This window comes from Zalophus californianus, chromosome 14 (genome assembly GCF_009762305.2).
Source record: "Zalophus californianus isolate mZalCal1 chromosome 14, mZalCal1.pri.v2, whole genome shotgun sequence".
Taxonomy (NCBI): domain Eukaryota; kingdom Metazoa; phylum Chordata; class Mammalia; order Carnivora; family Otariidae; genus Zalophus; species Zalophus californianus.
Window position 1 is genome coordinate 27,943,337 of NC_045608.1, and position 27,501 is coordinate 27,970,837.

The following is a 27,501-nucleotide window of genomic DNA, read 5'->3' on the forward strand; positions in this document are numbered from 1 at the left end:
TTGCCGGCGTTGGGCAGCCCCGGGTCATTGGGCAGCAGTGTGTGGCAGCCTCAGCAGCAGGCGCCATTGGCTTCACCGAGTCACCCAGGGCGGAAGCGGCCCCCCACGGTAGGGGCGGGGTCAGCAGTAGCCGAGTCAGCGGCGGCTGCGTGGGTCAGCGCGGGGAGGGGCGCCGGGAGCGTCAGCCAGCGCCTGCAGAGTACGCGGCGGCGTCAGTCGGGGTCAGTGTTCGTCAGCCACGGAAGCCAGCGGCAACGGCAGGACCGTTAGCGGCGGGCGGCGGCAACGGTAGGTGCCGGGTTGGTGGGCGTAAGCGTGTGGCAGCGGGTGGCAGCGGGAGGTGGTGTAGGCAGGTGGCTGGCGGTAAGCGGTGGGGGCAGGGAGGCAGAGGTCGGTGGCGGTAGGCAAGGGTGATGGGCCACGGCAGGCAGGGTTGGCCGACAGGCGCCGGGGCCGTAGGCGATTGCAGGCGGGGGCGGCGGCAGGAAACGGGTGCGGCCGGTGGTAAGCAGCGGTCGGCGGCAGGCGGCGGCAGCAGACAGGCAAGGGCGGCGGGCGGTGGAAGGAGGTAGCGGGCAGCTGCGTCAGGAAGCGGCGTCAGACAGCAGTGAGCAGTGGCTGGCAGGCAGGCGGCGGTGCAGGCCAGCTGCATCAGGCCGGCGGCCGACAGCTGCAGGCAGGCTGCGGCAGTGGGCGTAGGCAGCAGCGGCAGATGGCGACAGGTGGTGGTGGCAAGAATCGGCGGCAGGCAGGTGGCGGGGTCAGGGGGTGGCGGCAGGCGGTGGGGGCAACGGGCTGCAGGGGGGCAGCGGCAGCAGGTGGCGGCGGTAGGCAGGCAGCGTTGTCAGGCATCGTCAAGGTTAGGTAGCTGAGGGTGGTGGCAGCAGAGGAGGTGGCAGGCGGTGGCTGCCGGTGGCGGTGGCATGCAGCAGTAAGCAGCAGCAGGGGGTGCGGGCAGGCAGGCAGAAGCAGGGGATGCAGGCAAGGGCGGCAGGCGGCAGGCAAGTGGCTGGGGCAGCAGCTGGCGCGGGCAGCGGGCCCGGTGGTGGTAGGGGCAGTGTCAGCAGGCAGAGGGCTGCAGCGTGGGGCGGCGGCGGCGGCGGCGGTCGGCAGCGTCGTCTGCGACGGGCAACGGGTGTCAGTGGCGGCAGCCAGGGGCAGTGGCGGTATGGCTGGGAGCAGAGGGACACGGGGGCAGCGGCGTCGTTAGAACCCTAGCATGCTGCGTTTCCGAGGAAAAGGTGCCCGTCATCCTGGTATCCACGGGGGACAGAAGGGGCAGCCCAGGACCTGGAGGCCGAGCCGACTGCCAAGTCCTGCTTCCTCCCACTGGGGAGGCCAGGTGAGTTCGGCCTCCGCCCTGGGCCTGAGCTTCAGTCTCTCCATCTGTCAAGTGGGGAGAACAGCAAACTCTTAGGGTTATGGCGCAGATTTAACGTTGGTAACGGGCCTCTTCTAGACTGGTTCAGAGTACAGGTTGTCATTCCTCTTACTGCACTTCCAGCTGCATGACCTTGAGCAAGAGAGGTCATCGCCATGCCTCAGAATTCTCATCTGAGAGATGGACCTGCAAATAGGACCTATATAGGCTTGTTTTGGGGATTTAGTGAATTAGTCAATGGAACCCATTTCCAAAGTCAATGTAAACCATGGTTCCTGGCATGGAATAAGTGCAGTACGAGTCTTTGGGATTAATATCATAAAAGTATTGGTTATTGTTATCGCTAGTGCTGGGGAAGGAACACCAACGCGATTGTCATCCTCATGATTATCATCAGGAGTTGATTGAGGAGCTGCTCTGTGCCTGCTACTGGCATAAGCATTAGAGTATTCTACACCCTTTATCAGTTTGAACATCTCAGTGGGCTAGGATCCTGATAGGCCTCTGAGTCTTAGAGACACAGATAATGTTTGGAACCAGATTTCAAGGCCTTGTCTTTGCGGCTCCAAAACCTGTGCTTCCAAGGTCTCCGTGATTGGGGCGTATCCGAAACCCTCATGCCTCCATGCTTGGCTCTGCCCCTTACAGCTCAGAACAGGGCCTAACACAGAGGAATACAGAGGAATAAGTATTCTCTATCTCTGTTACCATTGTTACCTTCATTCACTTGCAGTGCTTTACGGGCACAGATGTAACGGCGGTGGTTAGTGATTCAGATCAACAGCTGAAGGACCATCCCACCTGAGAGAAATGAGACCAATTTTCTGTGCTCCTCTCCCCCTAGAATGACGGTCAAGAGACAGTGATGACTGAGAGGTTGCCAGTGAATTAAAGAAGTTACTGCCCAGCTGAAAGAGCCTGAGTAGACAGCAGCAGCGACCATTTGTAGGATCTCAAAAGACAGCTACGCGAAGGAACATGCCCAGGGATTTGGAAAACCGGTAAGGCACTTTCCATACACCCTGCATTGTTCTTCTTCCTCCACTTCTTCAGTATCCTCAGGAACTCCCTGCTTCTTCCTGTACCCCTAAGCGGGATGCAGTGCCCACTGCTCTGGGTGGAGGGGAGCCCAACACTTCACATGCTGTTCTGTGCACGCACTCAGAAGTGTACAAAGCTCTCCTGTAGCCTCTGCGCGGAACAGGAGGGCAGCTTCCGACACAGAATTTGGCAGTTCTGTGCACTTCCTGAGTCCCCTGAACAGTGGTGTGTGGCTTATCTGTTTAATTCCAGTTTTGTCTTGGTTTGTTTTACAAGACCTTTTCCTTGGGATAACTTGTAAGATCACTCTCTTTACAACTTCCAGGCTTGCTATACAGTGTTATTAACTATAGTCACCGTGTTGTACATTACATCCTGTGACTTACTTATTTTATACCTGTCGGTTTGAACCTTTGACCCTTGTCACCCGTTTCACACCCATCCCCCTGTCTGTCAACCACCAATCTGATTGCTGTATCTTTAAGCTCAGTTTTTTGGTGTTTTAGATTCCGTATAAAAGTGATGTCATAGAGTATTTGTCTCTGACTTCTTTCAGTTAGCATCGTGCCCTCAGGGTCCATCCGTGTTGTTGCGGAAAAAAAAAAAAGATTTCGTTTTTTGTTACGGCTGAAGAGTATTGCAGTGTCTACATACACCACATCTTCTTTATTGCTTCATCCCTCCACGGACACGTAGGTTGTCCTCCTATCTTAGCTGTTTTAAATAATGGCGCAGTGAACATGGGGGTTCAGATATCTTTTCAAATAGGTGTTTTTGTTTTCTTTGGCTAAATGGCCAGAAGAGAAATTGCTGGACTGTAGGGTCGTTCTAGTTTTAATGTTTTGAGGAGTCTGCCTAGTATTTTCCACAGTGGATGCACCTCCCTACGTTCCCACCAAGAGTGCACTGGGGTCCTCTTTCTGCCACATCCTTGCTAACATTTGTTGTTTCTCATCCTTTTGATACTAAATATTCTAACCAGTGTGAGGTGCTATCCCATTGTTGTTTTGATTTGCATTTCCCTGATGATTAATGATGTTGAGCCTCTTTTCACATACCTCTTGGCTCTCTGGATAATGTCCGTTTGGATAATCTTCCCGCTTTTTAACCACTTTGTTTTTTGTTGTAGTTATTGAGTTGTAGGAGTTCTTCATGTGTGCGGGATATTAATCTTTTAGGAGATCTTTGGATCTGCAAATCTTTTCTTCCAGGCAGTAGGTTGCCTATTTACTTTGTTGGTGATTTTTGTTGCTGGGCAGGAGCTTTTGAGTTTGATGTAGATGTGCTTATTTATTTTTGCTTTTGTTGCCTTTGCTTTTGGAGTGTGAGCCACAAAAATCACTACCAGGACCTATGTCCAGCAGCCTTCCCCTATGTTTTCTGCTCATTGTTTTAGGGTTTCAAGTCCTACATTCAAGTCTTGAATCCATTTTGAGTTAATTTTTATGTATTTTGTACGATACACAGAGTAAGTTTCATTCTTTTTTGAGGGGCTTTCCAGTTTTCCCAGCACCCTTGATTAAAGAGACTGTTCTTTCCTTCTTGTATATTCTTGGCTCCTTGGTCATAAGGTACTGCACCATAGAAGTGTGGGTATCCTCCTGGGCTCTCTCTTCTGTGCTGGTGATCTGTGTGTCTGTGTTTAAGCCAGTACGCCAGCAATCACTAGAGGTTTGTAATAGAGTTTGAGACCAGGGAGCCTGATGCCTCTAGCTTTGTTCTTTCTTAAGATTGTTTTGGTTATTCGGAGTCTTTTGTGGTTCCATACAAATTTTAAAGAGTCTTTGCCTTATGTCTGTAAAACCTGTTTCGAATTTTGATAAGAATTGCAATTGAATCTCTAGATGGTTTTGGATAGTATAGACATTTCAACACTTAATTCTTCTAATCCACGAGCATGGAATGTCTATTTACTTGTGTTGCCTTCAGTTTCTTTCCTTAACGTCTTACAGTTTTCAGTAGATAGGCTTTCACCTCCTTGGTTAAATTTATCTCAAAGTGTTTTTTGGCTTTTTTGATGCAGTTTTTTTCTTTTAAACTTTTTTTTTAAGATTTTATTTATTTATTTGAGAGAGAGAATGAGAGAGAGAGAGAGAGAAAGAGAGCATGAGAGAGGGGAGGGTCAGAGGGAGAAGCAGACTCCCCGCTGAGCAGGGAGCCTGATGCGGGACTCGACCCCGGGACTCCAGGGTCATGACCTGAGCCGAAGGCAGTTGCTTAACCAACTGAGCCACCCAGGCGCCCGATGCAGTTTTTAAATATGATTGTTTTTTAAATTTATTTTCCTGTTAGTTCGTTATCAGTGTATAAAAATGGAACATATTTTTATGTACCTTTTATCCTGCAACTTTATTGAATTTGTTTATTTTCATAGTTTTTTTCATGTTGTTTTTAGGGTTTTTTACATATAAAATGTCATTTGACTAGAGTGACCTTACTTCTTCCTTTCCAATTTGGATGCCTTTTATTTATTTATTTTTCTTGTGTAATTGCTCTGGCTAGGATTTCCAGTAGTACAGTTGACCCTTGTGCAACGTGGGTTTGAATTGTCTGGTGCACTTAATATATTTTTTTTTTCAGTAAATACAGACAGTGCTTCTAAATGTATTGTCCTTTCAGATTTTTTTTCTTTTCAAGTTTTATTTACATTCTAGTTACTTAACATGCAGTGCAATATTGGTTTCAGGACAATTCAGTGATTCATCACTTGCTTCCAACCCCCAGTGCTCATCATAACATGTGCCCTCCTTTATCCCATCACCCAGCTAGACCATCCCCAACCACCTCCCTTCTATCAAATCTCAGTTTGTTTTCCAGCATCAGGAGCTTTTTTTGTTTCCCTCTCTGTTCTTTGTATTCCCGTGCCATTTGTTGATCTGTTTTGTTTCTTAAATTCCATAGGTGTGAAATCACATGGTATTTGTCTTTCTCTGACTAACTTATTTTGCTTAGCATAATACACTCTAGCTTCATCAGGATTTTCTTTTTTTTTTTTAAAGATTTTATTTATTTTTTGACAGAGACACAACAAGGGAGGGAACACAGGCAGGGGGAGTCAGCAAGGAGGAAGGAGGATCCCCACAGACTTTGGAGACAATGTGGGGCTCGATCCCAGGACCCTGGGATCGTGCCTTCAACTAAGAAGGCAGAAGCTGAATGACTGAGCCACCCAGGCGCCCCAAGGTGCATCAGGATTTTCTCTTTTTTTCTTTTTTTATTGTTATGTTAATCACCATACATTACATCAATAGTTCTTGATGTAGTGTTCCATGATTCATTGTGCATAACACCCAGTGCTCCACACAGAATGTGCCCTCTTTAATACCCATCACCAGACTAGCCCATCCCCCTACCCTCCTCCCCTCTAGAACCCTCAGTTTGTTTTTCAGAGTCCATCGTCCCTCATGGTTCATCTCCCCCTCTGACTTACTGCCCTTCATTCTTCCCAGCCTGCTATCTTCCTTTTCTTTTTTCTTAACATATGTTGCATTATTTGTTTCAGAAGTACAGATCTGTGATTCAACAGTCTTGCACAATTCACAGCGCTCACCATAGCACATACCCTACCCAAAGACTATCACCCAGCCACCCCATCCCTCCCACCCCCCACCACTCCAGCAACACTCAGTTTGTTTCCTGAGATTAAGAATTCCTCATATCACTGAGGTCATATGATACATGTCTTTCTCTGATTGACTTATTTCACTCAGCATAACACCCTCGAGTTCCATCCACGTCGTTGCAAATGGCAAGATCTCATTCCTTTTGATGGCTGCATAATATTCCATTGTGTATATATACCACTCTTCTTTATCCATTCACCTGTCGATGGACATCTTGGCTCTTTCCACAGTTTGGCAATTGTGGACATTGCTGCTATAAACATTGGGGTGCATGTACCCCTTCGGATCCCTACATTTGTAATTTTGGGGTAAGTACCCAGTAGTGCAATTGCTGGATCATAGGGTAGCTCTATTTTCAACTGTTTGAGGAACCTCCATACTGTTTTCCAGAGTGGTTGCACCAGCTTGCATTCCCACCAACAGTGTAGGAGGGTTCCCCTTTCTCCACATCCCCGCCAACATCTGTCGTTTCCTGACTTGTTAATTTTAGCCATTCTGACGGCTGTGAGGTGGTATCTCATGGAGGTTTTGATTTGGATTTCCCTGATGCCGAGCAATGTTGAGCACTTTTTCATATGCCTGTTGGCCATTTGGATGTCTTCTTTGGAAAAATGTTTTTTCATGTTTTCTGCCCATTTCTTCATTGGATTATTTGTTCTTTGGGTGTTGAGTTGGATAAGTTCTTTATAGATTTTGGATACTAGCCCTTTATCGATATATCATTTACAAATATTTTCTCCCATTCTGTAGGTTGTCTTTTGGTTTTGTGGACTGTTTCTTTTGCTGTGCAAAAGCTTTTTATCTTGATGAAATCCCAATAGTTCATTTTTGCCCTTGCTTCCTTTGCCTTTGGTGATGTTTCTAGGAAGAAGTTGCTGCGGCTGAGGTGGAAGAGGATGCTGCCTGTGTTTTCCTTTAGGATTTTGATGGACTCCTTTCTCACGTTTAGGTCTTGCAACCATTTGGAGTCTATTTTTGTGTGTGGTGTAAGGAAATGGTCCAGTTTCATTCTTCTGCATGTGGCTGTCCAATTTTCCCAACACCATTTGTTGAAGAGAGTGTCTTTTTTCCATTGGACATTCTTTCTTGCTTTGTCAAAGATGAGTTGACCATAGAGTTGAGGGTCCATTTCTGGGCTCTCGATTCTGTTCCATTGATCTATGTGTCTGTTTTTGTGCCAGTACCATACTGTCTTGATAATGACAGCTTTGTAATAGAGCTGGAAGTCCGGAATTGTGATGCTGCCAGCTTTGCTTTTCTTTTTCAGTATTCCTCTGGCTATTCGGGGTCTCTTCTGGTTCTATACAAATTTTAGGATTATTTGTTCCATTTCTTTGAAAAAAGTGGATGGTATTTTGATGGGGATTGCATTGAATGTGTAGATTGCTCTAGGTAGCACTGACATCTTCACAATGTTTGTTCTTCCAACCCATGAGCATGGAACGTTTTTCCATTTCTTTGTGTCTTCTTCAATTTCTTTCATGACTATTTTAGAGTTTTCTGTGTACAGATCCTTTGCCTGTTTGGTTAAATTTATTCCTAGGCATCTTATGGTTTTGGGTGCCATTGTGAATGGGATCGACTCCTTGATTTGTCTCTCTTCTGTCTTGTTGTTGGTGTCTAGGAATGCCACTGATTTCTGTGCATTGATTTTATTTATTTTTTTAAATTTTTTTATTGTTATGTTAATCACCATATATTACATCATTAGTTTTTGATGCAGTGTTCCATGATTCATTGTTTGTTCATAACACCCAGTGCTCCATGCAGAACGTGCCCTCCTCAATACCCATCACCAGGCTAACCCATCCCCCCACCACCCTCCCCTCTAGAACCCTCAGTTTGTTTTTCAGAGTCCATCATCTCTCATGGTTCGTCTCCCCCTCTGACATGCTCCCCTTTTCTTCCTCTCCTGTTATCTTCTTCTTTTTCTTTTTTCTTAAAATATGTTGTGTTATTTGTTTCAGAAGTACAGATCTATGATTCAATAGTCTTGTGCATTGATTTTATATCCTGCCACTTTACTGAGTTCCTGTATGAGTTCTAGCAGTTTTGGGGTGGAGTCTTTTGGGTTTTCCACATAAAGTATCATATCATCTGCAAAGAGTGAGAGTCTGACTTCCTGTTTGCTGATTTGGATGCCTTTGATTTCTTTTTGTTGTCTGATTGCTGTGGCTAGGTCTTCTAATACTATGTTGAATAGCAGTGGTGAGAGTGGACATCCCTGCCGCGTTCCTGAGCTTAGGGGGAAAGCTCTCAGCTTTTCCCCGTTGAGAATGATATTTGCTGTAGGTTTTTCATAGATGGCTTTTATGATATTGAGGTATGTACCCTCTATCCCTATACTCTGAAGAGTTTTGATCAACAAAGTATGCTGTACGTTGTCAAATGCTTTTTCTGCAATTATTGAGAGGATCATATGTTTCTTGTTCTTTCTTTTGTTAATGTGTTGTATCACATTGATTGATTTGCGGATGTTGAACAAACCTTGCAGCCCAGGGATAAATCCCACTTGGTCATGGTGAATAATCTTTTTAATGTACTGTTGGATCCTGTTGGCTAGGATTTGGTGAGAATTTTTGCATCCGTGTTCATCAAGGATATTGGTCTGTAATTCTCCTTTTTGATGGGGTCTTCGATGGTTTTGGATCAAGGTAATGGTGGCCTCATAAAATGAGTTTGGAAGTTTTCCTTCCGTTTCTATTTTTTGGAACAGTTTCAGGAGAATAGGTATTAATTCTTCTTTAAATGTCTGATAGAATTCCCCTGGGAACCCATCTGGCTCTGGGCTTTTGTTTCTTGGGAGATTTTTGATGACTGCTTCAATTTCCTTAGTGGTTATAGGTCTGTTCAGGTTTTCTATTTCTTCCTGGTTCAATTTTGATAGTTGGTACATCTCTAGGAATGCTCCCATTTCTTCCAGGTTATCTGATTTGCTACCATAGAGTTGCTCATAATATGTTCTTATAATTGTTTGTATTTCTTTGGTGTTGATTGTGATCTCTTCTCTTTCATTCATGATTTTGTTGATTTGGGTCCTTTCTCTTTTCTTTTTGATAAGTCTGTCCAGGGGTTTATCAATCTTGTTAATTCTTTCAAAGGACCAGCTCCTAGTTTCGTTGATCGGATCTACTGTTTTTTTGGTTTCTAGTTCATTGATTTCTGCTCTAATGTTTATTATTTCTCTTCTCCTGCTGGGTTTAGGCTTTATTTGCTGTTCTTTCTCCACCTCCTTTAGGTGTAGGTTTAGGTTGTATATTTGAGACCTTTCTTGTTTCTTGGGAAAGGCTTGTATTGCTATATACTTTCCTCTCAGGACTGCCTTTGCTGTATCCCTAAGATTTTGAACAGTTGTGTTTTCATTTTCATTAGTTTCCATGAATTTTTTTAATTCTTCTTTAATTTCCTGATTCTTTCATTCATTAGGAGGATTCATTCATTCTTTAGGAGGATGCTCTTTAGCCTCCATGTATTTGAGTTCTTTCTGACTTTCCTCTTGTGATTGAGTTCTAGTTTCAAAGCATTGTGGTCTGAAAATATGCAGGGAATAATCCCAATCTTATGATACCGGTTGAGACCTGATTTGTGACCTAGGATGTGATCAATTCTGGAGAATGTTCCATGGGCCCTAGAGAAGAATGTGTATTCTGTTGCTTTGGGATGGAATGTTCTGAATATGACTGTGAAGTCCATTTGGTCCAGTGTGTCATTTAAAGTCTTTATTTCCTTGTAGATCTTTTGCTTAGATGATCTGTCCATTTCAGTTAGGGGGTTTCTAAAGTCCCCCACTATTATTGTATTGTTGTCAATGTGTTTCTTTGCTTTTGTTTTTAATTGCCTTATATAATTGGCTGCTCCCATGTTAGGGGCATAGACATTACAATTGTTAGATCTTCTCGTTGGATAGATCCTTTAAGTAGGATATAGTGTCCTTCCTCGTCTCTTATTACAATCTTTGCTTTAAAATCTAATTTGCCTCATATAAGGATTGCCACCCTAGCTTTCTTTTGGTGTCCATTAACACGGTAAATAGTTTTCCACCCGCTCACTTTCAATCCGGGGGTGTCTTTGGGTCTAAAATGTGTCTCCTGCAGACAGCATATTGATGGCTCTTGTTTTTTAATCCAATCTGATAGCCTGTGTCTTTTGATTGGGGCATTTAGCCCATTTACATTCAGGGTAACTATTGAAAAGTATGAATTTAGTGCCATTGTATTGCCTGTAAGGTGACTGTTACTGTAAATTGTCTCTGTTCCTTTCTGATCCGTGCTGCTTTTAGGCTCTCTCTTTGCTTAGAGGACCCCTTTCGATATTTCTTGGAGGGCTGGTTTCATGTTTGCAGAGTCCTTTAGTTTTTGTTTGTCCTGGAAGCTTTTTATCTCTCCTTCAGTTTTCAATGAGAGCCTAGCTGGATATAGTATTCTTGGCTGCATATTTTTCTCGTTTAGTGCCCTGAAGATCTCATGCCAGTCCTTTCTGGCTTGCCAAGTCTCTGTGGATAGGTCTGTTGCCAATCTAATATTTCTACCATTGTAGGTTACATATCTCTTCTCCCGAGCTGCTTTCAGGATTTTCTCTTTGTCTCTGAGACACGTAAGTTTTACTATTAGATGTCAGGGTGTTGACCTATTTTTACTGATTTTGAAAGGGGTTCTCTGTGCCTCCTGGATTTTGATGCCTGTTTCCTTCCTCAAATTAGGGACGTTCTCTGCTATTATTTGCTCCAGTATACCTTCTGCCCCTCTCTCTCTTTCTTCTATTTCTGGGATTCCAATTATTCTAATGTTGTTTCATCTTATCATATCGCTTATCTCTCGAATTCTGCCCTCGTGATCCTGTAGTTGTTTCTCTCTCTTTTTTTAAGCCTCTTTATTTTCCATCATTTGGTCTTCTATATCGCTGATTCTCTCTTCTGCCTCATTTATCCTAGCAGTGAGTGCCCCCATTTTTGATTGCACCTCATCAATAGCCTTTTCGATTTTGACTTGGTTAGATTCTAGTTCTTTTATTTCTCCACAAAGTGTTTCTCTAATAATTTCCAAGCTTTTTTCAAGCCCAGCTAGTATCTTAAAAGTCATGATTCTGAACTCTAGGTCCGACATTGTACTAATCTCTGTATCGAGTAGGTCCCTGGCTGACGGTACTGCCTCTTGTTCTTTTTGCTCAGGTGATTTTTTTCATCTTGTCATTTTGTCCAGAGGAGAACAGATGATTGAGAGAACAGAATGCTAACAGGGTAACAACGTCCCCAGCAAATATACTCTATAGAAATCAGAAAAGACCTGAAATCAGGGGAAAAGAAAGGGAAAGAAAGAAAAAAAGAAAGAGAAAAGAAAGAAAAAAAACAAAAAGAAAAAGATAAATACAGAAACAGAACAATACGAAAAAAACCGAATATGATCAAATATGATCAGGCTATTGCATAGATCAGTGCCACACACTAGATTTTGGGCGTATTTTGGTCTGTTAGAAAAAGGTGCCTCATAAAATTTTAAAGTAAAAAAAGTCTTATATATGTACAAAATAAGGGTTGATACAATGAAGGGATGGAAGATGATTGTAAAGATGAAAATCATAAAAGATTCTATAAAAGGAATTGATATAAGAATTTGTTTGAAAAAAGAAAAAGAAAAAAAAAGGGAGAGAATGTGATCAGGCAGGAGACTAGAACAAAGCCATACACTAGTGATTTAGGGTATATTTTGATCTGTTAGAAGAAACTGTATCTCAAAGTTTTAAAGAGAGAACACCTTATATATATATGCCAAAAAGAAGGGTAACTACTATGAAGGGATAAAATATGACTCTAAAAATGAAAAATAAAAAATGTTTTTTTTTTTTAAAAAGAGGGATTGATAAGATGTTGGTTGAAAAAGGGAAAAAGTAAAATTAAAAAGAAGTTTAAAATATTAACTTTGAAAAACTAATGAATCATGGTAAAAAAAAAAAAAAAATCCATGAATTGTATGTGTAGTATTCCCCTAGTGCTGGAGTTCTCCCATTCTCCTTGATGGGTAAACTTGGTCTTGGCTTGCTGGCTGTTCGTGCTGATCTTCTGGGGGAGGGCCCTGTTGCCGTGGTTCCCAAAAGTCTTGCCGGAGTCGGAATTGCCCCGCCCTTGCTGGTCCGGGCTAAGCAAGCCGCTCGGGTATGCTCTCAGGAGCTTTTGTTCCCTGCAAGCTCTGGTACAGCTTCGGAGGACCAGGGTGAAAATGGTGGCCTCCCAATCTCCACCCGGAGGAGCTGAGAACTCGGGGCCCCGCTCCTCACTGCACCCCCAGAGGAAAGCAGTCACTCCCGTGTCCCCGGTCTCTGGCCGCACTGTGTGCTCACCCGGCCTGTGACCCAAGTGTTTCTATCTCTGGCACCCGACCCCGTGTGGAGCCTCCAAACCCAGCAGATTCCTGCGGTGCGTTCCCGTGACGCTCCTCCCGGGGGAGGGAGGGGAGTCTCCCCGGCTCTGCTGCTTTTTGGGTCCCTGCTGGAGGAGCAGTGGCCCGACTGGGCCACAGATCACAGTTTATGGCAACCCTGACCTGAGAGCTCCGTCTCTGCAGCCGGCTTCCTGGCTTCGATACCTGGGAGCTCTGCTGCACTCAGGCACCCCTGGTCTTTCTGTGACCCCCGAGGGTCCTGAGACCCCACTGTCCCGCGAGGGTTCCACCCCCGCTTAGCCACTGGAGTGACGTCCCTCAGCGGAGCCGACTTCTAAAAGTTCCGATTTTGTGCTCTGCGGCTCTATCACTTGCCAGAAGCGGCCAACAGAGGCCCCCTCCCCCGCCGTCTATCCTCCCGAATATCGCCTCGGATTCACTTCTCCGCACGTCCTACCTTCCAGTAAGTGTTCGCTTCTCTGTTCAGAGAGTTGTTGCTACTCTCGTCTTCGGTCTCCTGTTGAGTTCGTAGGTGTTCAGAATGGTTTGATCCCTATTCAGCAGAATTCCTGAGACCAGAAAAAATCCAGGTCTCCTACTCCTCTGCCATCTTACTCTGCCTCGGATGGCCCTTCATTTTGACTTTCAGCTCCCTCCCAGCCTTTCCAAGGTCTGCAATCAACAGTCATGTGGCTCCAGGTCCTCTATCTGGGAGAAATGTGGAGATCTTGGCAGTACTTTCTTCTCAGACTTCAGAATCCAGGGTTTATGTGGGGATTAAAAGGACTTTATTCTCCTTCCCTTGCAGTGATGCATTCTCAACCTCTTATTTTAAAATTGTCCTCCTTTTTTTCTAGAATTCTGCTGGATTTCTCCCACTGATCTTCTCGGGAATTAATATGGTTTATCTTAGGGAAAGATAGCTGTGCCCCCAGGTGACCAAGTTAAAAGCAAAGTTCAAGCAAATAATTCAAAAAAATTTTTTCCAGGAGCAACTCTTTTGTTGTCCAATTCAGAATGTAAAATGTTGCCCGATGCCACCTTGCCAGAAGTGAAGGTGCTCCTTCCACACCCCAGTGTGTGGCTCTTGAACTCATGGCCCTATAAACATGAAGACTTCCGAGCCTCTCGGTGGCACAAACTATATTCTCTAGTAACATCATTGATATAAAATCAAGTAGGCTCACCTACTGCCAAAAATGCTGATATTGGGACTGAACTATGTGGCCAGAAAATGAAGTTATCATCTCTGTTGACCAAAACGATGGACAAGAACGTGTGGAGGAGGTCCGCACACGTGCAGATGACTGTCTTCACCCCGTGGCTCCACGTCACCTTCCCTCTGTGTGTGTCTGCGTCCTGATGTCTTGTTCTTACAAGAACACCGGTCAGCCTGGATTAGGGCCCAAGCTGGTGACCTCGGTTTACCTTAATGACCTCTCTCACGGCCCCAACTGCAGGTACAGTGCCTTCTGAGGCTACAAAGTGTCACTTTGGTGAGAGCGCCATTCAGCCCATAGGAGTTCCATCCCTCCAGCCCCTGCTAAGCCAGCCGGGTTTACCATCTCCGTTCAGGATATGTCAGGATCTTAAATATTTCCTCCCTCGGAGCCACCGTGTTGAATTTATGTGTGAGTAGAAAGGGCTTTCTTCTCATGAGAGCTGGGATCAGGCTACCTGGTTTGGGCCCATGATGAAGAAGAAGATACAGAGCAGAGCACATAGAGCCAACCTTCCAACAAGGTGTCGGTCACCCTGTCCCATGACAATCAGTTACTCAGGGGCTGTGGTGGGATTGGAAAATGGCTCACGCCGGTAGGAACCCTGGACCCTGAGTGTTTGGGGGCCCTGCAGGGGACTGCTGGTCAGCCTGCCGCTCCTGACCTTGATTTCCTCCCAGGAGCTTCATAACTGCGGGCAGGGATAGGGGATGCTGTCAGCCCATGGCAGGGACTCCACCTGCCTCAGGCCTCTGACCATGGAGGAACAGAGGGACACACATGCTCAGGGAATGAAGTACGACTTCTGCCTTGCACTCTTGCTCCCAAATTCAACTGCCCATGGAACACCAGCTTTATGGGTTGAATTGAGCCCCTTGCCCCCAAAAGGTGCTAAAGCCCTAAACCCCAGTATGTGTGACGTGACCTTACGTGGAAGCAGGGTCTTTCCAGATGATCAAGTGAAGATGAGGCCATCAGGACAGGTCCTAATCCAATATATAATATAGTATATCACATGGATTGATTTGTAGCTGTTGAACCAAACTTGCAGCCAAGTTATAAATCCCACATGGGTGTGGTACATAATCCTCTTAATGTACTGTTGGATCCTATTGACTAGTATTTTGGTAAAAATATTTACATCCATATTCATCAGGGATATTGGTCTGTAATTCTTCTTTTTGATAGGGTCTTTGTCTGGTTTGGGGATCAAGGTAATACTGGCCACACAAAATGAGTTTGGAAGTTTTCCTTCCATTTCTGTTTTTTTTTTGGAACAGTTCTGGAAGAATAGATATTAATTCTTCTTTACATGTTTGGTAGAATTCCCCTGGGAAGCTGTCTGGTCTGGGTCTCTTGTTTTTTAGGAGATTTTTGACTCCTGCTTCCATTTACTTACTGGTTATGGGTCTGTGCAGGTTTCTCTATTTCTTCCTGGTTCAGTTTTGGTAGTTTGTACATCTCTAGGAATGCATCCATTTCTTCCAGATTGTCGAATTTGTTGGCCTATAGTTGCTCATAATATGTTCTCATAATTGTTTGTATTTCTTTGGGGTTGGTTGTGACCTCTTCTCTTTCATTCATGATTTTATTTATCTGGGTCCTTTCTCTTTTCTTTCTGATAAGTCTGGCCAAGGGTTTGTCAGTCTTACTAAATTCTTTCAAATAACCAGCTCCTAGTTTCGTTGTTCTGTTCTCCTGTTCTTTTGGTTTCTATGTCATGGATTTCTGCTCTGATCTTTATTATTTCCCTTCTCCTGCTGGGTTTAGGCTTTATTTGCTGCTCTTTCTCCAGTTTCTTGAGGCGAAGGGTTAGGTTGTGTATTTTAGAGCTTCCTTGTTTCTTGAGAAAGGCTTGTATTGCTATATACTTTCCCATTAGGACTGCCTCAGTTGCATCCCTATGATTTTGGACAGTTGTGTTTTCATTTGCATTTGTTTCCATGAAGTTTTGTTTTGAATTCTTCTTTATTTTCCTGGTTGACCCATTGATTCTTTCGGAGGATGCTCTTTAGCCTTCATGTATTTGAGTTCTTTCCAACTCTCCTATTGTGTTTGAGTTTGAGTTTCAAAGCCTTGTGGTCCAAAAATATGCAGGGAATGTTCCCAATCCTTTGGTACCGGTTGAGACCTGATATGTGACCCAGGATGTGATCAATTCTGGAGAATGTTCCATGGATACTAGAGAAGAATGTGTGTTCTGTTGCTTTGGGATGAAACTTTCTGAATAGATCTGTGAAGTCCATCTGGTCCAGTGTGTCCGTTAAAGCCCTTATTTCCTTGTGGATCTTTTGCTTAGATGATCTTTCCACTTCATTGAGGGGCTGTTAAAGTCCCCTACTATCCTTGTATTGTTGTTGAGGTGTTTCTTTGATTTTGTTGTTAATTGGCTTACATAATTGGCTGCTCCCATATTAGGGGCATAAATATTTACAATTGTTAGATCTTGTTGTTGGATAGACCCTTTAAGCATGATTAGTGTCCTTCCTCATCTCTTATTACAGTCTTCGGTTTAAAATCTAATTTGCCTGATAGAAGGATTGCCACCCCAGCTTTCTTTTGAGGTCCATTAGCATGGTATATGGTTTTCCACCCCCTCACTTTATATCTGGAAGTGTCTTTGGGTCTAAAATGAGTCTTCTTGCAGACAGCATATCGAATGGTCTTGTTGATTTGTTTGTTCTTTTTTTTTTTTTATCCAATCTGATAGCCTCTGTCTTTTGATTGGTGCATTTAGTCCATTTACATTCAGGGTAACTATTGAAAGATATGAATTTAGTGCCATTGTATTGCTTGTAAAGTGACTGTTACTGTATATTGTCTCTATTCCTTTCTGGGCTATGTTACTTTTAGGCTCTCTCTTTGCTTAGAGTTCCCTTTCAATATTTTTTGTAGGCCTGGCTTGGTGATCACAAATTCTTTTAGTTTCTGTTTGTGCTGGAAGCTTTTGATCTCCCCTTCTATTTCCAGTGACAGCCTAGCTGGATAGAGTATTCCTGGCTGCATTTGTTTTCCCTCATTTAGTACCCTTCCCCAGGCCTTTTTATCATTTTGGTTTCCATGAAAACACCACCCATTCCAAGAGGCCTCCCTGACAAGCACATCTAAGACAGTCACTCCCCAATCCCCAGACCTGTTCCAGCCCCTCTCCTGTTTCATTTCTTGCACAGAACCACGTGTGATCTGAGATTATCTTGGGGATAAAAGACCTGAAAGGAAACAGGTTGGAATGTCATCAGTGGTTCTATCTTGGGTGAGATGATGGACAACATGATTTTAACTTTTTTAAGTGAAAAACTTTAACTGCTGCTTTCCAGAGCTTCCACAATTAGCACGTATTATTTTCTGATCAGAAAAGAGAACGGGTGCTCGAAATCATGGTCTACCATTTCTGGGCATCTCTGCCTTCATCACAGTGCTGTTGGCTAACAGAACATTTCCCTTCTAGATGGTTCTCCAGCAGAATCTCCTTCCGGATGATTGTGCTTGGTTGTAAAAACACTTGCTTAGAATTCTCTGACTCTGTGTCCCTCCAGCTAGAGGGAGCATGACCTTATTAGTGAGTTGTCTGTGACCAATGGGAAGAATTGGAAGTGATGCTGTGTGACTTCCAAGGTCAGATCAGAAAAAGCCTTTTCTCTTTGGGTGCTCGCACTGGAGGCTTTTGGAGAAACCAGGTACCATGTTAGAAATACATCAGCTCTGAGATCTCCATGCTGGAGAAGCCACCTGCAGGTGCTCCAGCCCCCAGCTCCAGCAACCTCCAGCCTCACAAGTGAGGCTGCTCGGTGTTCCATCCTGGATGCCCATCACCGCCTAGTCCTCGGACCACTGAACATCAGCCGTCATCTGGTGGCAACAGCATGAGTGACTCAAGTGAGAATTGCCTTGCCAAAACCTCCCCACTTTCTTGTCTCCCCGAATCGTGAGCAAAACAAAATGAGTGCTGTTTTCCACCCCGGAGTTTTGGGGTAGTTTGCTTTTGCAGAAACTGAAACGATTTCTCCACAGAGAAAGAGTGATTTCCTAGTCTTTTCAGAGAGCCTGGTAATGACGGGTGCTGCCGGAACAGCAGGGTGGCACACCCAGGGGTCCCTAGACCTACCCGAACACCAGGTAGGGTAGGTCCTGCTGGATTCCCTGCCTCAGTCGAAGCTACATTCCCCACCCTCCCACGCACTTCAGACCTCCCTCACTCATGGGCAGGCTTGGACTGAATCCAGACGACTTGGGGCTGAGTGAGGCAGGAAGCACTTAGGTGACTCTCACCCAGCAAGGTGAGACTCAGCATCGTGTGTGTGGGTCCTTCAGCCTGACCTTGCTGCGTGACATTGTTGCCGTGTCCCATTGGATTCTGAGAACCTACTGAGGACTCTTTTGCCAAGCAGCTAACATGGCAGAGTGGAAACCAAGAAGACAGTGGTGTCAGGCAGCCCTGAAGACAGTCCAGCTCTGCTCTGATACTTTACTGGGTGTGCATTTGGCTGCCATTACGAGAGAATGTGAACAACGTGTGTTCTTAAATAGAGGATTATTTAACTCACAGAAATCTGGAGTAGGCAGTTGCTGGCATTGGTTTAGCTGCTTTAATAATGACACCAGGGACCCAGGCTGGGTTACCTCTGAGGCTTATGATTTTCCTTCTTACCTTCCTCCCTCCCTCCCTCCCCACTCCCTCCCTCCCTCCCTCCCTCCCTCCCTCCCTTCCTCCCTCCCTCCCTTCCTTCCTTCCTTCCTTCCTTCCTTCCTTCCTTCCTTCCTCCCTCTCTCCTCATGGACACAAGGTGGCTGAGGCAGTACCAGATATTATATCTGCTTATAAGTCAATGAGAAGAATTGTGAGAAGTCACGTGAGCCACATTCCCTGCTCCCCCTTTTTTTCCGCAAAAAACAAAAGGCTTTTCAGAGTCACATGGAGCAGTGTTTTCATTAAGTTTTATGGGTCATAACTGGATCACAGGGCTCCCTCTAACTGCAGGAAAGGCTGAGGAATTGGGAAACAGCTTTGTCATAATTGTGTCTTTTTTAAGATTTTATTATTTATTGAGAGAGAGAGAGCACATGCAGGGAGAGAGGCAGAGGGAGAGGGAGAAGCAAACTCCCCACTAATCAGGAAGCCCGAGCTGGGGACCTTGAACCCAAGACCATCCCAGGCCCCCAGGATCAGGACCTGGGCCAAAGGCAGATGCTTAACTGACTGAGCCACCCAGGTGCCCCTGTCATGATTGTCTTCATCTTAAGTCATTACTTGTGGCTGGGCACTTTGTGGCCTTAAATTCGAGTCACTGTCTGCAAGGAAAGGAAGATGAGGAGTTTTAGAGACAATGAGCTGTATCTACCCAAGCCACATGACCACTTTCATGTATTAGTGACTCTGAACAAGACACTCAAGGCCTGTGAGTCTCAGTTATTTACCTGTAAAACGGAACTCCCACAGTCCTCAGCATCCAGCAGGGCGCCTGGCTTACTGAGGATGTCCTGAATGGAGGCATTCCTGGAATGAAGCCATGCTGCCTCATCTAAATGCATCACAAAATGTCTAGAGTTAGCCTGGCGGTGGTTTACATCGTGGCAACAGAAGTGATCACAGTGTTGGCCCTGAGAGCAGCAGTCTGCTTCAGAAGGGAAACAGGACACATCTACATGCCGCGGAATAAATTTTGTGCTGCAAGCCACAGTCACGCGGAGCTGGAGTGGGCTGAAGACATCAGACTGGTGTCATTGCAGGCACGACAGCACATCTCCCAGACCTCTTCTCTCTACACCTCTAGGTCCCTGAGTTGCTGAGCCAAGAATGGGCCACTGAGGCCCTGGAGACCTCTCTGCATTTACTCAGTGCTACTTACACATTCCCTTCCTGGAGATTTTTTGTTTTTTTCTTGTTGTGTTGTGTTGTGTTGTGTTGTGTTTTTACCTTTTTGTAGGATCATTACATATGATTCTACAAAAGGTACACCCAGACCAATTTCCGTGCTGGAAAACCAGCTCAAATTTGGCCCAGAGCAATGTTACCAAGGTTGTTCTGCTTCCAACATTAACTGAGATACATTCTCCCCTCCTTGTTGGATCTTGTTGTCCTTAATCAAGTGGCTTTTCTTCCGTCAGCCTAGATTGCTACTTGCTGCAGTGTCTTGGCCCCACAGAGAAATCCTTTTTACCACTGTCTCCCAAAAGGCTAAGTCCTTGACTCCTAACCAGAATAAAGTGACTCATTCAACTGGTCCATTGCCTTTCAGAATGAACATGGCAGCACGGCTTGGAATATTCTTCCTAAAATAGGTCCCCTATAATACATATGCCCCCCAAATAGGGAGCAGCAGGAAGGAAAAGGCACATTGGAGTCATTCCATGATGTGCTAAACAGGTGGTTTAAATTGTCTCTAGAGTAGCTAATTATGGGGTTGTAAAATCAGCATGAGGAGCAGGTAAGCATGAGATTTTAGGAAGCTGTCATAGGAGGGGGGGGGGGTGGAGATGAACCAGCAGACATAAGATCATCTAAGTTACCAGAGTTAAAAAGAATAATGAGAAAAAGAACAGGGCTGGTCCTGAATCATGAGGTTAGCTTTTTACTCAGTTGTATTCTGCTTCTCATCCTCGTTTGAAGGTGAATGTCATCCTGGAAAGAGCCAGGTGTCAGTCGTAGGAGTTGAAGTCCATTCATTTCGTTGATTCCCTCTAATTTGGTGTCCCAGGAAGTGGTTAACAGGGCCTGGTGAGGTCCCTTCTGTCCTGGTTGTGGAGAGTCTTTAATTTGGTCTCTTCTGATAGAATCACCTGGCATCAGTCCATGCTCTTTGTTCTTCTTCAGTTGTGCTTTTGTTGAAGAAGGAGTTGGGAATTGTTACTCAGCGCAGTGTTCGTGGTTCTGACAGACGTCCACTCAGTAGTGCTGCATGTTTGGAAGTACTGATCTATTGAAGTGAGATGGTTCCTTTCTTTGTTACCTGTTCCTGAATGTCACATTCAACAATTCTCAGAGCACTTCACCATTATGTCTATTTGGAGTGTACAGTTGCCAGTGTCTGAGCTCCCATCTCAATTGCACAATAGAAGGAAAATTCGTTGTGAAGTATGTTCCCGGTTAGAGTTTTCTCATGTGAATGTCAGGGGAAGGATTTTCCTCCTTGCTTTGGAATCGGTGTTTCCTCAGTGTGAGGATGTCCTTGTTCCCTAAGGAAAATGGGATAAGTGAGGACTTTCCCTTCCTCATCCCACTGAGAGGATTTTATTCTGCGTGAGTCCTCCCAGGTCCTTGATGTGTTGGCTCCACGTGTAATGGGATTCCCACATTGGATTGGATTTCATTGGATTTCAGCAGCAGCAATGATCCAGGGTGTCCCCGGAGGGTTCCTGCACCTTCGCTACTGTGTCAGGGATGATGTGCACCCTGAGTTCTTGGTGTAAGCTCAGGCTGGAGCTCCACCTGAAGCTTCTCGCACTACGATCGAGCTCTAGTGTTTCCCCCCACATGAGCTTATGTGAGTTCATCACGGAGCGATGGGTATTGAGGAGGGCATGTGCTGTGATGAGCATTGGGTGTAAAATGTAACTAGTGAGTCATGGAACACTACATCAAAAGTGATTGATGTACTGTACAGTGGCTAACTGAGCATCATAAAAAATAAACATAAAAATAAAGTGCCTGAAAAAAAATGGGAGAAGAGAAAGAGGTAGAGAGGTATGAGGGGAAGGAAAATGTTGTGACAGCTGCGAGGCAAACATCAGAGTGTTAAAATTTGACCTTGATCACAAAGAAATGAAATGGAATTGTCTACCAAGGAGCAGAAACACGTTATAGGACATTGGTGATTAGAAACTATTGACAAGGTAAAATGTGAGCGAGAAAAAGTACATGAGGATGGGATGCTGGGGCGATTAAGATGGGGAAAATCAACAAAACCGAGGGCCTGAAAGAGGTGCCATGTCAACAGTTTCCCACCAAGATTAACAGAAATCTCCTGTTCTCCGAGGCTACGGAATGAGCCGCAGGTTAGGTGGTTAGAGACGAATGTGTTGAAAGAAATGTGACAGAATTGCAGGGGTGTTTCCACATGAGCCTTATAAGAGGTGAGGACTGATGTGGGAAAGACGTTAGGGTTCGAGGCTGACAGTCAAGAGAGTTCTTGAGACGTTGGTTGCAAAAAGGTGATGCTATTACAGCACAGGGACAGCCAGGAGTGCCTGAGGATTGTCACACAAATCACGTGGGAGGCGGGGCGGTGTTTGGTGCCAGCTTCTGGTGAACAGTTTTGACCCTTCAGTCTTGAAGGTTGTTGAAGGTGGAAGGTCTCATCTTCTGTAACTTCTTCCTGCTGAAGAGGGGCATAGAGATGTCCCTACCTATGGGTCACTGTTGTTCAGTTGGGGCCTGTATATGTAGGAGTTGTGAAAGGGTGAGTCCAGGGTAGACCGTTTGTGTGGCTCTTCCTGAGTGGAAGGGGCCATCTGTCGTCTGGAAGTTATTGCCATGAAGGTTTCTGGGCACCAAGTGGAGAGACACTGGAGAAAACAACAAACATGTTTAGAATAACCGAAAGAAAGGGAAGCCCAATTAAAGAGTCTCTTGATAGTGGATGAGAATCCTCCCCCAGCCCAAGAGTTTAGCCAATCTTTAAAGGAAAGAGAGGGATCCTTTGAAGCGCCAATTTGAGCATTCATGTCTGACAGACACCCCGAAATCTTTTTGTCATAATCTGGAATGGACACCCAGCATTCTGTCTTTGTAATAGCACACGTTCCACCTTTTGCAGCAGGTAAAACATCAAATGCCATTCTATTGTGTAGAACTGCTTTACGCATTTGAGTTATTTCAGTATTTACTAGAGAAAACATGATTTGGGTATCATCTAGGGCCTTGACTGTGTACTTCTTAAGGGCTTCCACATGCCACACGACATCCTCCAGTCCCAAAGAGGGAACAGAGATGGATGCCAGGTGGCCATAACAGTGGAACACAGAACGTGTCCACGGTTGCTTTAAATTTGGAAGGTTGCTGGGTTGGTGATGCTTTTCATAATGCACCCATGCATCCAGGCAAAACCCAAGAGTACAGGGGCCTGTCCAGCCTGGGGGAACCTGTGGCCACAGGTTAGAGCTGCATAGCCACTGGGTCTCAGCCAGGAGCCAGCCATCTAATACGGGTCCTCCTTGAACTGCAGTCAGGATTTCAAGGGCTACTCAGTTTTGGAGGGCCCTTCTTTGTGCAGTCATTTCTGGCCCATATTGGATTGGAGGGTCATGGCTTGATCATAATCCCCTTTTCTTTAAATTGCTCCATGGGCATATAGGGCTAGGAAGTCATATTTGGAGTCAGTATAAATACTTTTAAGGCTTTTGCCAACTGCAGTGAACAGGTGGGCACTCTTAATTCTGCTTTGGGGGCAGACGTGTTTGCTGACAGGGCTTTGGCCTCAACAGTCTGGGTTAGACGGATTATAGAGCATAGGCAGTTTTTCTTACCCCCTTTCCAGGAAAATATTGCCATGGTAAACCAACTATCCTCTGTATTTTCATAGGGGCATGTTAAAGCTGTTCGATTTAATAACCTCTGAACAGTTATGCTCTGTAGAATTATAATGGTCAGGTCCAGACATAAGGGTAGCTGGGTTTAAAGTTGGACAGGTTTTAGGTATTATTTTGGGCATATCTATAAGCATAACCTGGTACTTAATAAGTCGGCCTCCTATCATCTGTGGTGTGCTTTGGTCTGTATGACACTCTGGGCCTGACGTGACGTCATTCCGGTCAGGGATGGTCCTGAAGTGAACGTTGAGGCTACTTTTACCAGGAGGGCTGTGGTATGCTTAGCTAAAGCCTCTGTTTGCAATTGTACCTCAATAGGGGTGGCTTCTGGCATCAGTATGACTATGAGGGGTGAAGCCATGAAGAAGCGCTTTTTGTTGGAGTTCCAGCCTTAGTATGATAATTACAAGGAATCACTGGCAAGTGGGAGAAAACTAGTCCGGAGATCAGGCCATCCCCAAATGCACCATCCAGCCCAATCTTAATAAAAGTGGGGTCATCCATTACCTCCGTAAGTCCACAATTAACCCTGTGGAGTGGGGTATGCTCTGGCTTTTAGCGAAAGATTTCATCATCCCAGCCACATAGAATGAGTCAAGGTCTTCATTGAGTTATACAGTCATTGGGGAATGAACCCGATTTTCCAGTTGTTCAAATAATCCTATGCCCATGGGGTCCTGTTATTATCCCCACAGAATAGCAAGCAAGGAGATTGCCTATATAGGAGCTACTGTGGTAATTTTTCTGAAGTTTACCTCAAGTAGTCTAGCTTAGGTAAACAACAAATATTTAAAGACAACCAGAGTTGGAATTTAACATCTGCAAAGGTGGGTTATTGAAACATAATTTTTCTTTCTAAAATAACCCTCATTTCCAGAGATAGCCAAATCAGGAGTCATTTATTTGAAAAACAAGTGCAGTTTTAACAAACTTGGATTAATTATTTACATACTTTCAGCAAGAATAGTCGTTGATTATACAGATCTTTTAAAATCTCTTTTGCTGGAACTTTTCTTTCGTTTTTTAAATTTTATTTTATTATGTCAGTCACCATACAATACATCATTAGTTTTTGATGTGGTGATCCACAGTCCATTGTTAGCCCGGTGATGGGTATTAAGGAGGGCATATACTGCATGGAGCACTGGGTGTTACATGAAAACAATGGATCGTGCTGGAAGTTTTCTAAGGAATCTCTAGGTTGAACTTGGAGTAGTCTCTCCAGGCCAGAAGCCAAGCCAAGGGCTTGCCATCAGACATGCCTGCAACACCTGTGGATTTGGGCAGATTCCCCTTGCTGAGGTCCCCAGTATATCCCGAGGTTCCTGCACCTGCCAGGAAGTGACATTCTTTACCCACCTGGTGAGGCAGCTCGGAGCTCTGTAAGCAAGGTATCAGGCCAACATTCCCAAAGGGCTTTATGGCTCCACGTTTCCAAAAGTCAACCTTAGTTCCTTAAAGCTGTCTGGTCATATCTAAGTCTATGCATGTCTCTCTCAAATAAGACATTCCAGTCAAAATATTGGTAAAATAACCAATGTTTTCAATGATGTCCTGTTACAAGAAAAACAGATTCTTATTGAACTTATGCAAATGATTATGATTGCCATGGAATCATAGAGTACTTATGAATTTGAGGGTTCAAGGAGAGAGAAAAGTTAAATGTTTTCATTGGCTTACAAATGAATAATTTACCCCATTTCTGCAAGTCATAGATATGTAGCATCCCAGTAATTCAGGCCCAGGTTTTCCCCAAGTTGCAGGGTGATGCTCGGGGCCCCAGTGTCTCTGCTGTGGTGTCTGAGTGCTCCAGAGGTAGAGCTCAGATCTGGGGCAGGCCCTCCTCCCTAAACCTGTTGCTGCTCCAGAAACACACACAGGCTGAGGTGGGCTTGTTCTGTGGTGCCACTGCCAGTGTTGCGCCCAGCATCGGTCACAGACCTGTGCGTGGAAGCGACGGGGGCATTTGAGGGACTGAGCGGCAGGGGAATATAGCTGCGATGGCCGCTGCCCATCCAGTAGATTCCAGAGTGGCCACGGGACCCGGGCAGTCCCGCTTCCTCCTGCATCTCTCATGCTCTGCATTGTTGCTGGGGACTGGATGGACAGGGGGGAGGAGGAGCAGCCCCTGCAGCCGACGGGGGAAAAGCCTGGAAGGCTGCTGGGCCCCACAGTCCCAGGTGGGCCCATTCTCACCAGACAATGCACTGTTGAAGGCCCAGAGCGTCGCCGCCTCCTCAGAGTGTCAGTCATCATCAGTGACTGGAAACCCAGCTCTGCGTGTGTGGCCGACTCAGATGGTCTCCTTGTTTTGTCCTCAGGGGTCCCAGTGCCATCCTGTGGTCGGACAGACAAAAGACTTTGTGGCCTGCAAAGGACAGGTGCAGGAGAGCAGTTCCTCCAGGCGTGTTTCTTCTCCTTGTTCCACGTGCATGCTTTTCACGCTGACTCTTCCTCGGGGCCAATATCGAACCTGCAGATGGAGCCCGAGCTCCCTCCTGGCTCACTTTCTCTGTGGACCTGTGGAGCATCTGGAGCATCTGGGTCGTGCTCAGACTGTCCTGCTGTGCACTTATGGGAAACAGCAGGTGGAGTGGTATGAGATCACGAGTGGCGTGTGGTTTGGGGCAGCTCTTACAAGAGGCCTACGGTTTATTGTTGGACGTGTCTTCAGGTCTTCGGGTGCAGGGTTTCCTGCAGGACCCATCTGTGGCATGAAGAAAGTGAAGCTTTCATGGAACCCTGGGGCTGAATGAAGGTTACATTCCTAGTGTCACTAGGGCCCCTTTCCTGACCACCCTATTCTATGAATGCCGGGTCTTCCTCCTGCTTGGCTGTCCCTTCCCCGGCCTCTCCGAGTACCCTCAACATGCCCTTCTCTGTGGAGTAGTCTTTGCAAACGTGTGTGTTGCAGGTGGCGTGGCAGAGACTATGTGCTCCTGACCCACATGGGAAGTGACTTTGCAAAGTCCACACACTGTGGGCAGGGCATGGGTGAGTTGGGAAAAGACAGGGTGGGCTTCCCCTGAGGATCTTGCCTACAGGCTGAGCAGAATCAATAGAACCTGAAACTCACATGGAGAAATGATGCCAGGAGGTGACCCCCTACTTCCCCCAAGGCTTCAGGAGGCTCAGAGGGTCCAAGGCGTGGGGCAGCTCCCAAGTGAGTGGCAGTCCTACATGTGACAGCTTGGTACGGGGGCCTACTATGTGCCCACAGGGATGCACAGCTGGGTGAGGTGAGCTGTTCTGCTCACATTAGCCCGGGGGCCGGTCTTGTTCACTCATTCCTCAGATGCGTGAAGTGGCCATTGGACCACCACCACTCACTCATCCCAATTAGTGATATTCTGAAGGAAGCACTCTACTGAGTTATGCAGGTTTGGAGGGCAGGCCTGGGTCCTGCAGAGCGAGGGGATCAAGAACACCCAGGGCCCTTTTCCAGGAGAGCACAGTGCATACACCTTCTGGGAGCCGGTCCCTACAGGTACCCACTGCCCTCCCTCCAAGGACAGCAGCTGCTGGAGGGTAAAGCCCGACCAGCACAGGAAGTTGTACGGATCAGGGTGAGGTTCCCTGTGGAATGTGCTCGGGGCATCCTAGAGCCTGCGGGGACTAGGAACTTCCTCTTGTCTCCTCTTTGTGCTCAGGCGCTGGGGCAGCATCCCAGGTTTCGTGCGGTTTCCTGAGGTGCCAACAAGTGAGTCAGGGAAGCGATGGAGAACATGTGTGCGTGTGTGCCTTCCCCATTTCCTGCCAAACTCACCCCATTCATAAGTCCATCTCTTCTGATTGAGAGATGGCTTCCTTTGTTTTTTCTTCCAAGTTGCTTGAAGGGAAGCATCCTGAGGGCTGCAAGGAAGAGCAGAATCAGGCATAACCATCTTTCCAGTCAGGAAACACCCAAGTGGGGAGTTCCAGTCCCCGTCTCCCTTTCCTGACGCCCCTCCAGCAGGGTGAGCTCTGCCCTGCGGACTCCCAGCCCAGCTCCCTGCTCAGCTGTTCAGGGCTGCTTCCCAGACTCAGTGGTGAGGGATCAGGGTGATGCTAAGAAAGGCTGAGGAGGGCTTCAGAGTGATTTCCTGAGCACTGCAGATGCAAAGGCTCAGTGCCTGCAGGAGACCAGGTCCTCCAGGTGGGCCTCGTCAAACCAGGGAATGGGGAGGAGCCAGGAAGAGGAGCTCATGGACCGCAGAGAAAGGAAGGGCAAGACCTGAGGAGGAAATGACTTACAGGCACAATGTTGCTCCTTCCATCAGACTCTTCTTCATCCCTGGAGTCCTCTTCGCGTGCGGAGAGCAGTGGTGATGCTGGGGCGGCCGTGGGAGAGGACAAAG

General features: G+C 46.0%; 1 long non-coding RNA gene across 2 annotated transcripts; it reads left to right on the forward strand.

Annotated features, from left to right (window-relative positions):
- Positions 1–233: 233 nt before the first annotated feature.
- Positions 234–27,111, forward strand: LOC118356296. Of its 2 annotated transcripts, none has more exons than XR_004819621.1 (3): positions 234–288; positions 2,226–2,382; positions 25,486–27,111. It is a non-coding gene; the product is annotated as an uncharacterized LOC118356296 (long non-coding RNA). The 2 variants fall into 2 exon arrangements; XR_004819622.1 differs by lacking the exon at positions 234–288 and adding an exon at positions 887–1,342.
- Positions 27,112–27,501: the final 390 nt, after the last annotated feature.